Source organism: Oxyura jamaicensis, chromosome 12 (genome assembly GCF_011077185.1).
Source record: "Oxyura jamaicensis isolate SHBP4307 breed ruddy duck chromosome 12, BPBGC_Ojam_1.0, whole genome shotgun sequence".
Classification (NCBI taxonomy): Eukaryota; Metazoa; Chordata; class Aves; order Anseriformes; family Anatidae; genus Oxyura; species Oxyura jamaicensis.
In genome coordinates, this window is record NC_048904.1 from 2,718,743 (window position 1) to 2,731,314 (window position 12,572).

Sequence of the window (12,572 nt, forward strand, 5' to 3'; positions counted from 1 at the left end):
AGGCACTCGTCACTCAAGCACTGTGGGGCCAACAGGTTGGGCTGGGCTGGACGGGGTGACACCTGTCAGCTCCGCACCTCCTCGGTGTGCTGCAGCTCTACACCAAGCCACTGACAGTGAGGCTGCAGAAGGCTGAAAAGGAGAATCAAACACTTAGTGGGTAATTTATACTGACAAAACATACATGTGCTGGCAAAAGCAGCATGCAGCACATTCACAGAAGGGACAGACCCCAGGTTCGGTGCTAGAGAGGAAAGTCCCAACCAGTTGTCACAGCCTGGATGGCAAGCCAGGATCTGCTAGAGAAAATGAAGGTGGGAAGGGAGGAAAGAAAAAGCAATGCAGCTGGAAAAGAATGTCCTCACCCACGGATAACCACTACTGCCATCAGCTGCTTAAAGACTGCTTAAAACACTGCTTTGTCATCTTCTGCACATGCTTAGGTACGGAAGGACATGACTGGCATGTACGATACATGTACTTTCACCAGAGCTCATGGTTGCTGAAGTGAGTACGCCAGTGAGAGCAATGCTCCATCCTCACAAAGACCTGGCACATCAAGACTTTGCCGGTTACTTGCACTTTGCCCTGAGTTTCAACTGAGGCAGGAGATGGCTTTGTGTCTGATCTGTCTCCTCTGGAAAGTGCACGTTGGGTCTCAGGGTGCAGTCAGCTGTGCCGCAAGCAAGTGCTGGAGGCATTAGCATCCGTTAATGTAGAGGCAGACCTCTGTGCCATCCAGAAGAAATCACCCGACATACATCAAAGGAAATACTATGGTTTTGAGCCTGAGACTACATGGAAGTCCCTCTCTATCTAAACAGGCATGCCTCTAAATCTTCCCCTGCAAAAGAAAATTATCAACAACATGGCTTTGCTAATAACTAAAAGATTTTAGCATATCACAAGTGCGTGCAGAGAGGCCATGTGCTTTTAGCTACCATCAGTCCAGACTCAGAGTCCCATTTGAATGTGATCTCCCGTATGAAAGTAATTGGAAAAATATGGCTAAATATGTGTGTGTATACATGCACACCAGAAGAACAGCTTTCATTAAACTGTATTAAACAGGGAAACATATGCCAGGAGATTTAAATCACAAAAATTTCCTCTGATTTGCAATGGTGACCGAGCCCTAGGTGTGCAGAGTGCTACCTCACGGGGCCTGGCCTCATGCAACACCGGCACCTCCAAGCAAGGAAGTGAAGTTAGAGCAGAGGTTGGAGGCTTGGGGAGTGACAACTGAGCCTCATGGACCTTTGCTGTCAGAGTAGGAATTGGGAGCATCTTGTCTCCAGCAGCACCAGACCTAGAGGCCCAGTGGCTCAGCTCCCAGGTTCTGTCACCAGGGAAGAGCCAGGGGGGTAAGTAATGCTGCAGGCTGGGATAAGGGGAGCACAGCACCCGAATGTGTCCCTCTTTCCTTTCCATCCTGTTCCTTTCCTAGCAGGCCTTCATTGAGGACAGGCTTGGGTTCATATTCTCATGGCAGAGCCCTTTGCCAATGCATCAGAACATGGGACTCCCCTTCTCTGCCTCCCAAACGAGATGTGGGAACAGCAGCTGTGAGAGCAGAACACACCACAGCACAGCAGCAGCCGGACATCACCAACGGACGGACAGACAGGCAGATGGATGGACGGACAGACGGCCTTCCTGAGGTCAGCAGAGATGTGCAAACACCGCAGGGAGCACAGGCAAGTCAGATGCTGCACAGGCAGCTGTTTCCAAACCCCAGCTCGTGCACGCACCGCTATGATTCTGGCAATCAACTTAACCCCACGTAAGTGATTAAACTGTGTCTAATCCCATCTGTTTGCTTTCAGTGTGCGTACACGCCTTCCCCCTGCCCCAAAGACTGGCCTGCCGAGCTCGACGTACGCTGGAGCAGAGGTGCCATGCCGCTGCAGCGCATCCTGTTTACAGAACAAGAGAATTAGCCAATCTGCGTGTTTATGCATGATGTTAGCTGGCCTACTGCTGTAATGGGAGTGCAAAGATCATGGTTTTAGTTTGTAATGTGTTTAACGTGTTTGTTTTGAGGCTAAATTACCAGACCTTTCTGTTAGGGAAAAAGAGAATTGTTTTTAAGGGGCCTCTGTAACACGAACCCAGAAGTTAGACGTGGCCTTTAAACAGATCCTGACTGGCCAAGGTGCATGCATGGAACTTGAAAGAGAACTGGTAGTGGCCACCAAAAAGAGAGTTAGCATGACAAAAGAGCTTTTAATTCAAAGCTGTTCACTCATTAAGTCGCTCACAAGCACAAGCTCGGTATGCCACGCACCCTGCAGGACCCAGCCACACACTCAGCCCTTGGCGCAGGCGTGTGCCCAGGCTTGGGTTTCATGCTGGCCAGATGACACAGCCCAGGGATACAATCAGGGCAGGCTGCAGCAGTGCCGCACAACCGTGGGCATGCTGAAGCTCGTGTTTCCCCATGAAAGAAGCATATAACGGAAAAAAAAAAAAAAATAATAAAAAATTCCTCTGAATGGCTTTGGCATCAGCCCCTGTTCTGCAATCATCCATTCCCAAAGCAGGCCTCTCATGCATATCTAAAGGTTTACAGCCTTCATTCCTTTTGTTTTTTTCCACCACCTGTATACTGTACAGTTGTTTGTGCGAGCGGTCCCGTCGCACTCAGGCAACACCCCTGCAGCAGGCGGTACGAGAGGTGAGAGTAAAGGTTCCCAGCAATTGCTCTTTGGGCTCGGCAGGAGCAGCACTAGCTCAGTCCTGTGCCTGGGGAACACGCTTCAGAGCCGGTCAGTCCCTTTCAGAGCAGTCTTGGGGACACGCACCCACAGCAATGCTGTGGATGCCCCTTGGGAGCCTAGTGGCTTGAGTGGGGTGACCCTGGCAGCCTGGCAACTGCTGGGGAAAAGGAGAGGAACATACGGCCCGTGGAGGAAAAAAATATGCGTTTCATATAATGGCCCTACAATGCAAAATGTTTGGAAACTTGAAACCAAGCGAGCCAGTTTTTTTTTTTTTTTTTTTTTTTTTTTTTTTTAATTGAGAGTGTAGAGTTTTATTATTTAAAAGGTTTTATAAAGGAGTTTTAAATAGACCATGGAATTGCTATGGCAATTTTTTTCAGTTGGAAATTGCTCAGCCATTTGGTTTCTATTTTTACAAAAAGCACAGGCTTTTTGAACAATCATTTGATATGCTTGTTGATGCATCACAAAAAGGAGATATGCTTTGAATTCTCTTTAAAAACCCCATGTAAACACAAGGCTTATGTATAATTGCAACAAAATACCATCTCCTTATTGAGTGCTTTCACATGTAATTTCCTCTCTGACTACTGCATGTAAACACACTTATTGTATTTGGGAACCTCCCAAATCTCAGGCACAATCAGGATCAATAGCTCAACAAAGGCAAATTATAGTTTAGGATGTCCATGTTTTGCAACAAGATGCCTAGACGGTAACAGAGGAAGACTGCAAGAAACGTTTTAAAATAGATGGGTGGCTGGATGGCTGTATCCCCTGCTCGCTTGTGTCAGGTTTGCACCACGCACATTAGCAGCATCCTTCCCATCCTGGCACCGCTGGCCCATGGGCAGATGGACAAATGTCCAGGCACAGGAGTGGAACTTCAGTAAGATGAGGGCATTTGCCTCTCTGTCCCCACAGTTTCTTTTTCTTTTTTTTTTCCTTTTTTTTTTTTTTTTTTTTTCAGGAAAAGACTATCATCATGCCACTCGTCGGGCTGTGTTCATTGTTCCCATTTTTCCCTTTTTCCCTTTTACTAAAGCAGCAGGAGGCTGGAAGTGGCTTGGCCCTCTGTGGTTGCTGCTGCCCAGGGTCTGCGGCTGTGCCGGGCCGGGTCCTGCCCCACTCACTGCCAGCAAAGCCCAGGATGTGCTCAGGGAATGGGATCACCAGCAGCCTTGAGACTGGGAACAACATCAAGAAACAAACAACAACAGCACCGAGACATTTTTTTCCCTCTCACCATAATGGTTACATAGATGAGAAGAAACAACAAGTAAAATTCACCATGACACAAGACTGTAAGAGAATAGTTAATTACCACTTAGATGAGTGTCTTGGTTTGCAATGGGGCATTTCCATGCATGTCATCCATCACTGCATACTTTCTTTTTGCTTCCCCACAGAAGCCATCCCAAGTGCCCCATGTGCTCACCATCTCTAACCCAGTGTCCCCATGGAGACCCTCAGCTTGTCCCCTGCACAGCCCTACATACATCCCCTCCTCCGAGCCTCCTGCACCACCTGCAGGAAGACTAAATCCAATTTACTTGTTGACAAAAACCCACACAATCCTCTTAGGAAAGTCTAAGGCACTGTGTGCTCCTCCAAGGCCCGACCACATTGGTTTACACTGGAGGGAAGTTCGATGCCATTTTGCCACCTATGGGTCACACACAGTGGCTCCCTCAGCATCCTCCTTGCTGTACAGCGACAGTCAATAAAATCCCATTGCCCAAAAGCTGTGTTTACTTGCTTCAAAGCTGTGTTTACTTGCATTTATCTCTGCAGCAGCACAGAGACCCCGAAAGCAGCTGGTGCCTGCCAGCAGCATGTCCCCAGCCAGCACCACTCCTCCCTGCTGGGAACACAAACGTGAGCAGAGCCCATGCACCCAGGGCTGCTGTCACTGGGGGCTCTAGCTTAGCTTGGAAAATATGCCTAATAATGGCAAATAATCTGTAATTTTTCTCTGTGAAAGTACGTATTGCATAGCTCAGGGCTGAGCACGATATGGGGTTAGGGCAGCTTTGGCTCTGCCAGCACAGCCGTGTGGCCGAGCAGTCACATCCCTGGCTCTGTCTACGCACAGGCAGTCCCACTGCTGGGCTGCACGATGCTGTCGTCAAGCAAAAGAGCTGCGTAACATGAGTATTCTGTAAAAATGGCATGATTGCAAAGCTGAAATGGTTTTCCTCTCAACTCTATGTATATTTTTTGTTTTCAAATTTGTTTCTGCTATGCCCTGATTTATCAAAGCACTAAAACACATGCTTGACTTTAAATGCCTCACTGCAGCTAAAACTAATTGCATACTTAGTCTTTGATGGCTCAAGGTCATAAAGAAATCACTAGCTTTTCAAAACAAATACTTCAATATGTTAATTGCTAGCAAACCAAATACCACAGCCTCTTCAGCTATGGGTGTAGGTTTGCATGCCTGACTAGAGGGTTAACATGTTTCTGCCTGGGATTTTCCAGCACAAATGCAGGCAGCCAGCAATTACTCGTGGCACAGAAATTCCCAAAGGCTCAGCCTACGTGCCTGCTTATAACCCGGTCAAGCTGTGGGTGCGCTGCACATTTACCTGGGAACCCCTGACCGAATGCATGGAGCAGGACAGCTGCAGGGCACAAAGACACAGCAAAAGGTGTGCTTCCTATGGCCTGCATTTCATGTGCAACAGAGCAATGGGCAAAAAACGCAGCGGTCCTGACCACGCTGTCAGGTGTCTGGGGCAGCGACGTCTAAGCTGTTGTGGTCACCTGAGCACATCTGTGAAGCCCTCAGCAGCCTGTCAAGAAACATGTCCCACCCGGCTGGCCATGGGCATGCCATAGCCCTGTCTTGACAGCATAGCTCATGCGATCTGTGCTTTGCCCAAAAACATAAGGGTGTGGAGGCATCACTAAGGCTAAGACTCATGTGGAGAGATGATGCTGTCTCAGTGCAGGCAGACAGGAGCATGCTGCTCCTCGTGGACACACTGCTCCGTCCCCGAGGGGGCTGCAGTCCGGGCATCGGCACTGTCTGTGCCGTCACTTCGGCTCCTTGGCATGTTCTCCTCCTGCTCTTGAGACTGCCAAAGACTGACCTCTGAAAATGTGAGCCGGTACTTACTGGTGGAAGCAGGTGGTGAAACAAAGGATATTAAACATCTCATCCCCAAACATTTACACATGTAGTGTGTACACACACATATATACACACGTATGTACATGCACGTGTATATAAAAAAGTAAAAGCAGTGCTGCATGAGCAGCATTCCCACGGACAGCAGTGCACACAATGTTTGCGCTGACAGCCTGAGGATATTTCTTCCTTCCCTCCCTCTATACTGGCTGCTCTCCCCCTCCAAAACTCTTAGTAGAACAATAATATTTTAACAGTTGCAGCTCTAAAAAGCTTGATTATGAACAATCGTTTCTCCCAGGCAATTGTATATTTAGCAGAAGGGAAAAATTAAACTTCCCAGGAATGAGGCTATTTAGGGCATAAAATTCAAGGAAATAGGTATTTAGGTCATTGTGGGCATGGTTTTTATTTTCCCTAATTTTCAGATTACTTTCGATTAGGTCTGTTCAGAGTAGAAACTTCTTGATGTGAAATAGATACTATCTAAATCATTAGAGCTCATTCATTGCCATGTGCCACCTTTTAGAGCAATTAAACCTGACCCCGGGGTTACCTAGCTGAACACTCACCGACCCAGGGCACTTCCTCTGAATATGAAAAGCTTGTAGTACAAATACAGTCGGAGAGCAGCGGCATCGCTCCTGGCACAGATAATGCCTTTGTTAACTGGAGCTGAGGTTCACGGGCTGTTAGACTATGGAGGCCATTGATTCAGAGCACTCTGTTGGGATCAGTTCAGATTTTTTTTCCCTTCTTTCCAACCCCCCCCGCCCCCCACCCCGACATCTGGAGTCTATCCCTTCGCCAACCTCTCAACCCCCCACTCAAAAAGAGCAAGTGAGAGGAACGGACAGATTCACGGACAGAGTCCCCAGAAAGTTTTGACAAAGCTTAAAATGAAAACTCCTAAATTTTTAAGCCTAGATTCTTTTAGACAATAATTTTGCCAAGCATTTACCAGCTGGACAGCTTCAAAACTACAACCCTGGTTCTCCAAATTGGCTTCTTTGCACTTTGAGGCTTTAGGTAGGTCTTTGTGCAGTTGCACCACGCAGCACCTGCACGCCACATTTTTAGCCCTTTGATCACAGTACATTCACAGGGCAACTGACTTCCAGTATGCACATGAGTGACTGAGCTCCCTGGAAATAGCTGGGAAGCCAAGATACCCTTCAGACTTATTTCAATGCCTTCTTGCTTTGGCAGAACAAATGTGGAAGCTGCCTCTACTTATATTAAATAGAAAAGGAGATACTGGTAAACAGTTAAGTGGGGTCTTGTTTAGAGAACAAATCTTTTTAATATGCTGCCAAACTATGCTAAACAATAACTGTCAGAATCTGTTAAAATAGCAGAAAAGCAATATTGCTCGGTACAAAACTGATTTTGCTAGCATTTGTTCACAAACCGCATCACACATTTAGTCCCGTTTCCCTCCTGAACTCTCAGCAATCCAAGACAGCTCCAAATGATGTTTCTTTTAGTTTTCATAATGTGTTAAGTAGGGAAGAAAAGCCATATGGCATTCCTTTGCCTGGCAGGGCAGGCAGCTCCTCATTAGGCTGCTGACCTGAAATGTAATCTCCACCATGACCTGCAGAGAAATGCCTGGGACCCACCTGCAAAGTAAAAGCCCTTTTTTGAGAAATAATAGCAGATTCCTGGCTGATGGTGAGCTCAGTTCACCTTTACGAAAGTTGGTTGACTCGTGTTTCTTTCCTGTGGTATCTGAAGGCAATGACGATTAAAGAGCTGATCCTATATTTGTTCTCCATTTGTCTATCATCTGCTGTATGTACCATGCTGAATTCTACACAAGCGAGGAGTTTTCTCTTCTACCTGTAGCCCCAGCTTGTGGCCTGATCACCACGCCACCTGCACGTACAGTACCTTTCCTGCAAGAGAAGCCAGAATTTGGAGGACTCGTGTAGATAGACCAAAATTTCACTGAAAACCACTGCTAACCAGTATTTTCCAAGTGTCCTTAGCCACTGGTATTACAGTATCCACAGCAGAAATAGTCAATCACTTGTTACAAAGTGTGCTCTGAACCATCCCTGACCTCTCTGATTAGGGACATTTTGTTTTCTAAACTGCAAAATTCAACACATTAATCGACAGTCAAATGCTTTACCACAAACTAGATACAGTGTGAGGTTTCCTGCTCCTGCAGTTATGAAATGCATATGTCCATCACACACAACTACAGAAATAAAGATGTATTTTTATAGAGCTGAAGTAGGCAGATTTTGTATTAAACATGACTTAATAATCTTAAATTGTCTATAAATAAATAAGCGTGATAAAATTTTATATGAAAATAATCATGCCATTAATCCTATTACATGACTCTGTGCTGTCTCCGACCCAGCTGTTGCATGGATTCAGTGATTGTTGCCTCTCAAAATCCAGCCTACATTGAAATCAGCTGCTTGGTCAGGGCAGTGGCATTTTCAATGAGGAGGCAAAATGAAAAACACTTTGAGAGCCAGAGCTAAGGAAATTGCTGGTCTTTTTCCCTTCTAAAGTAAGAGAAAAATGACCACCGGGCCTATTATAATGAGGACAAAATAATCACTATTCCAGATGTAAAGCTCATCACATAATCCAACTGAAATGTTTATTTATTTACTTACTTATTTATTTTTACAGGTGAGGTAGCTCTTAATTCCTGGGGAATAGCACAGTAATTTGGGAATTCTGCATGCACTGCATTTATGAATGCACAGAGTCAAAATAGGAATTCACTCTTATCTAGAAATTGGAAATTGCTCCAGTACACACTGGGGAATGTCCTGTAGTCCTGGTTTTCAATGAAGCTCTTGCATTTTGCCTGTGGCTTTGACACCAGAACCACCTGTAAATCCTGCAGGATGAGCAGTTGCTGTGGACAACAGAGTCCTCCCCAGATCTACCCTGCCTAAACTGGATCTGCCCCTGCACCATTAGTCATGGCCATGGTTTTGGGGAGGACCAAAGGTGCTGACTTCCACCTCGGGTGCCCCCCCACCTGCCAAGCAGAGATGTGTGTGAGCTGTTTTCTCTCAGTTTCTGTTCTGGCATGCTCCCTCCATAATAAAACAAGGTGTGCATCCTAAACAAAGCTCCCCATGCGTGCCTACCTGCAGCTGGCAGGCAGCAGGGCCAGGTAGCAAGGACTGGGATGGTAACGATGCCAGCTGAGATTTTCTGCTTGAAGTATGCCAGTTTTCCAGTACTACCGGAGCAGGATGCTGCTCCCTAGCTCCTCACAAAGCAGTACTACTGGCAGAAGTAAGGTTCTGTGGTGGCTGGGCAGTTTCAGGGGAAAGCTGTGTTCTGTAACAGGCCGAAGCAGTGCTCCAGGCACATTTTCAGCCTCGTATGTAAATGCAGGATCACACCAACCACTGCTGCATGCTTGCAAGTGGAGCACTTGAGCTTAAGAGACCAGCACTCCTCCTCCTCTTGAAAGTTTCTCTCACCACACACTGACAGCCCCTAGGGATCAACTTATTTTCTGTGTAAGCATTTTATTTAAAAATCATCACATTACTGTGCAATGAGCATAATGAAATGTCACCTGTGTTGGGAAGTACAGGCAGGAGACTCACACTACTGTCATCCTTCACAAAGAGCCAGCACAAGTGCTGGGATGTAGGATACAAATGAACATGTAGTTGCTCAGTTAAAGTACTGCAATTTTACTTGATCAGCTGTTTAACTGATTACAAAATTATACTTCTGTCAGCAAAATAATAATGATTTGAGAAACAGATTTGGCAAGATGAAAAGAAACCCCACCTTCCGTGCCAGGCGGCAGGTGAGAGCAGCAGCAGCAGCAGCAGCAGCAGCAGCAGCAGCAGCAGCAGCCCGAGGCCCTGGTGCCGTGCTGGGTCCCACAGTCCTGCATGGGGAGGGCAGGTGGGCTCCCGTGGTGGCTGATGTCCATTTCCCAGAGAGAGCAGGGTAAATGTAGTCCTGCTCATCAAGCAGTTAGAAGAAATACAGGCTGCACAGTATGGGCTCCACGCGCACACGCGGCAGCAGCCAAGGCAGCACTGCCACCTCCACCGTGGCCATTAGTGAGAGCAATTTGTGCACAAACAATCTGGAAAGAGTTTTCTCAGATTACAGTAAAGTTAATGGAGTTGGAAATTCCTCCTCTTTTGGATTAGCTAGCCTTCTTTATGTAACCTTTAGGTATATTGTGGAGCACGAGGGAGGTTTTGATAGCAGCAAAAGTAATTTGGAAGCACACAACTGATTTGTAATGGGAGGTCTCTGACAAGGGCCTGGTCCAGGAGCAGCTAACTGCTTTCAGTTGTTATGGGTGCAAAAGCACAAGACCTCCCTGTACCGGCCCCTTTGTGAACAGAGAGGAAAATTAAAACACTTGCAAGCTGATTGTGATTTAACTGACTCTTCAAGGGCAGGGGAAAACTGACGAAAACAACAGAACTTTCCCCAGTTACAGCATCACCGCTTCGCTATCAGATTTTCCTGACAGCCAGAGCATTGCAGAACCTCAGGAGCACATAGCAAGCTGTTGAGAGGAGGGAAGAATAACGTAGGTGTGCCAGTAGAAAACATGTATTCGAGGTTCATTAAAATGAACTGTCAGTCTGAGCCAAAATCAACTGTGTGACACCGATTAATCAAAACCTCATAAATCAGCTCTGTTATCCTGCGCATTGGGAATTTCTTCCATATATCTCTGATCACATCATGGATTCTTCATGCCTTTTTTTGCAGTTGTACATTTCCACTTCTTCAGATTTAAGAGCTGTTATTATAGTGTCAAGGTAACTGATTTAAACAAACAAAAAAAGTAGCTGTGTTTATTCTTCATCCATCTCTTGTACATATAAGATTTGACAAATTAAACTGGGAGAACTCTGTGAAACCTCTTCCCACCTAGAGGGCAGCAAGATGTATCCACATACTACAGGTGCTTCTATCAGCACGTATCTGTGCTTTTACCCCCAAAGAAGAGCTAGCAGGGAAACAGTGAACACCTGCTGCAGTCTCCTCTACATGCAGAAGAAAGGAAAAAAAGGCCACTGTGTTTTAGTAAAAGACTGAAGCAGCTCTTACACTGCATGATCCTGATCCAAACCCCACTGCAGTCACTGCTGCTAACTTGAGTAGGTACAAAGGGCTGTGTCTTCTTCTCCTTCTCATTGCAGCAATTGAGGCAGGGCAGCCTTGCTGCAGAACTCATTTTCTTTGAAGCCAAGTGCTGTTGAGCACAGAGGCACCCACAGACATGGGGCAACCATCTTGGGCACAGCCTGGTCATCCAGGGGCTGGTGAGGGCCCATCCACCTTCTTTTAGCTTCTTCACTTTTCTTCTCTTCTTTTTAAGTGCCATTACACTACTGAAAAATACTTATACTTAATCAGCACTACTTAATCCTGTTCACTTCCATCTGTGCCTCGTTGTAGCCTGACACCTCTCCTGTCCCGGGGCCATGGAAAGCGGAGGGTATTTAGTGCAGGCCCTGCCGCTGGAGGCCTCTGGGGAGCAGCTGTCCCCAATCATCCCATCCACGGCCCTTTCATTCCCAGATTACATCTTGTACCAACAGTTTGTGTGTGGGAAAAATCAAAGCTGTCAGGGGCTCCTCCCAGGACGTGCACTTTGCGTAAGGTGCCCCATCATGGGGGCTCGGGCGTTTGACCTCTGCGCTCGCGGCGGGTAATGAATTGGGGCCAGGCCGCAGCCAGCAGTGCCGCCACGACGTGCCCCAGCAATGAAAGCCGCCTGTTGTTAACCGCCTGCCTGACTGGTCCCTGGCCCCGAGACTTCCTGGGGCAGCCTCTTGCTTGTGAGGAGGTAAAAAAAAAAAAAAAAAAAAAAAGTCTCAACGGGATAAAAGGTTCTTCATCGTAGCCTTCTTGCCGCTGGCCAGGATGGTTGATCAAAAAATCCAAGAATGAAATTTCAGGAACCATAGATAATAATGGAAGTTGAATGCCTGAATAAATCCTAATGGAGTAGAAAGATTTGATAATGAAAAGAATTTCTTTTGAATGAGTTCTTCATCCATGCTCCTTGTGATGGACCCATGGAATTACGGGCACTCGCTGCCTCGGGAGGGGACATCAGGCTTTAGTTCCAGCCGACCAGTGCAGTTCCTACAGCTTATAAAGCTGCACTCTTTTATGGGTGCAACTCTGACTCGTAATTCACAGCAGAACATGACCTCTATTTTCGGTGTCGCCCCAACTAGAGCACAGCTGGGGACCTGAGCCCTGCTGCCTGACTGAGCCCTGCAGGGCAGCGGGGCCGTGCTGGGACCCAATGCTGCAGGTCCCACAGGACATGCGGAGCCTGCTCCAGTACAGCACTGCCAGCATCCTGCCTCTCCTGGTTGTTTTCAGCTTCAGATGTGGTCCTTTACATCACACCTTCCTAAAATTGTTCCTGGCTCCAACCTGCCCTCCCAGGTACTAGCAGCTCAGTCAGTGTGCAGAAGTGGTTAAATTTCGGGGTGGACAGCATGAGAGTATCCTGCTGAACTGCTATTAATGCTTTAAATAATTACACATCCACCCTCGTATAAAATGCTCCTTTTTGACTGCAGAAACACCATTGTTGAGCATCTCAACGGTACTGCTAGATAAACTTGTCAAACCTGGGTAATATTTTATGAGTGATTTAAGCACTTTTTCCAGCTGTTAAACAAAGACTTCTCTTACAGCTTGGCTGGTGCAGTGCTACTTAG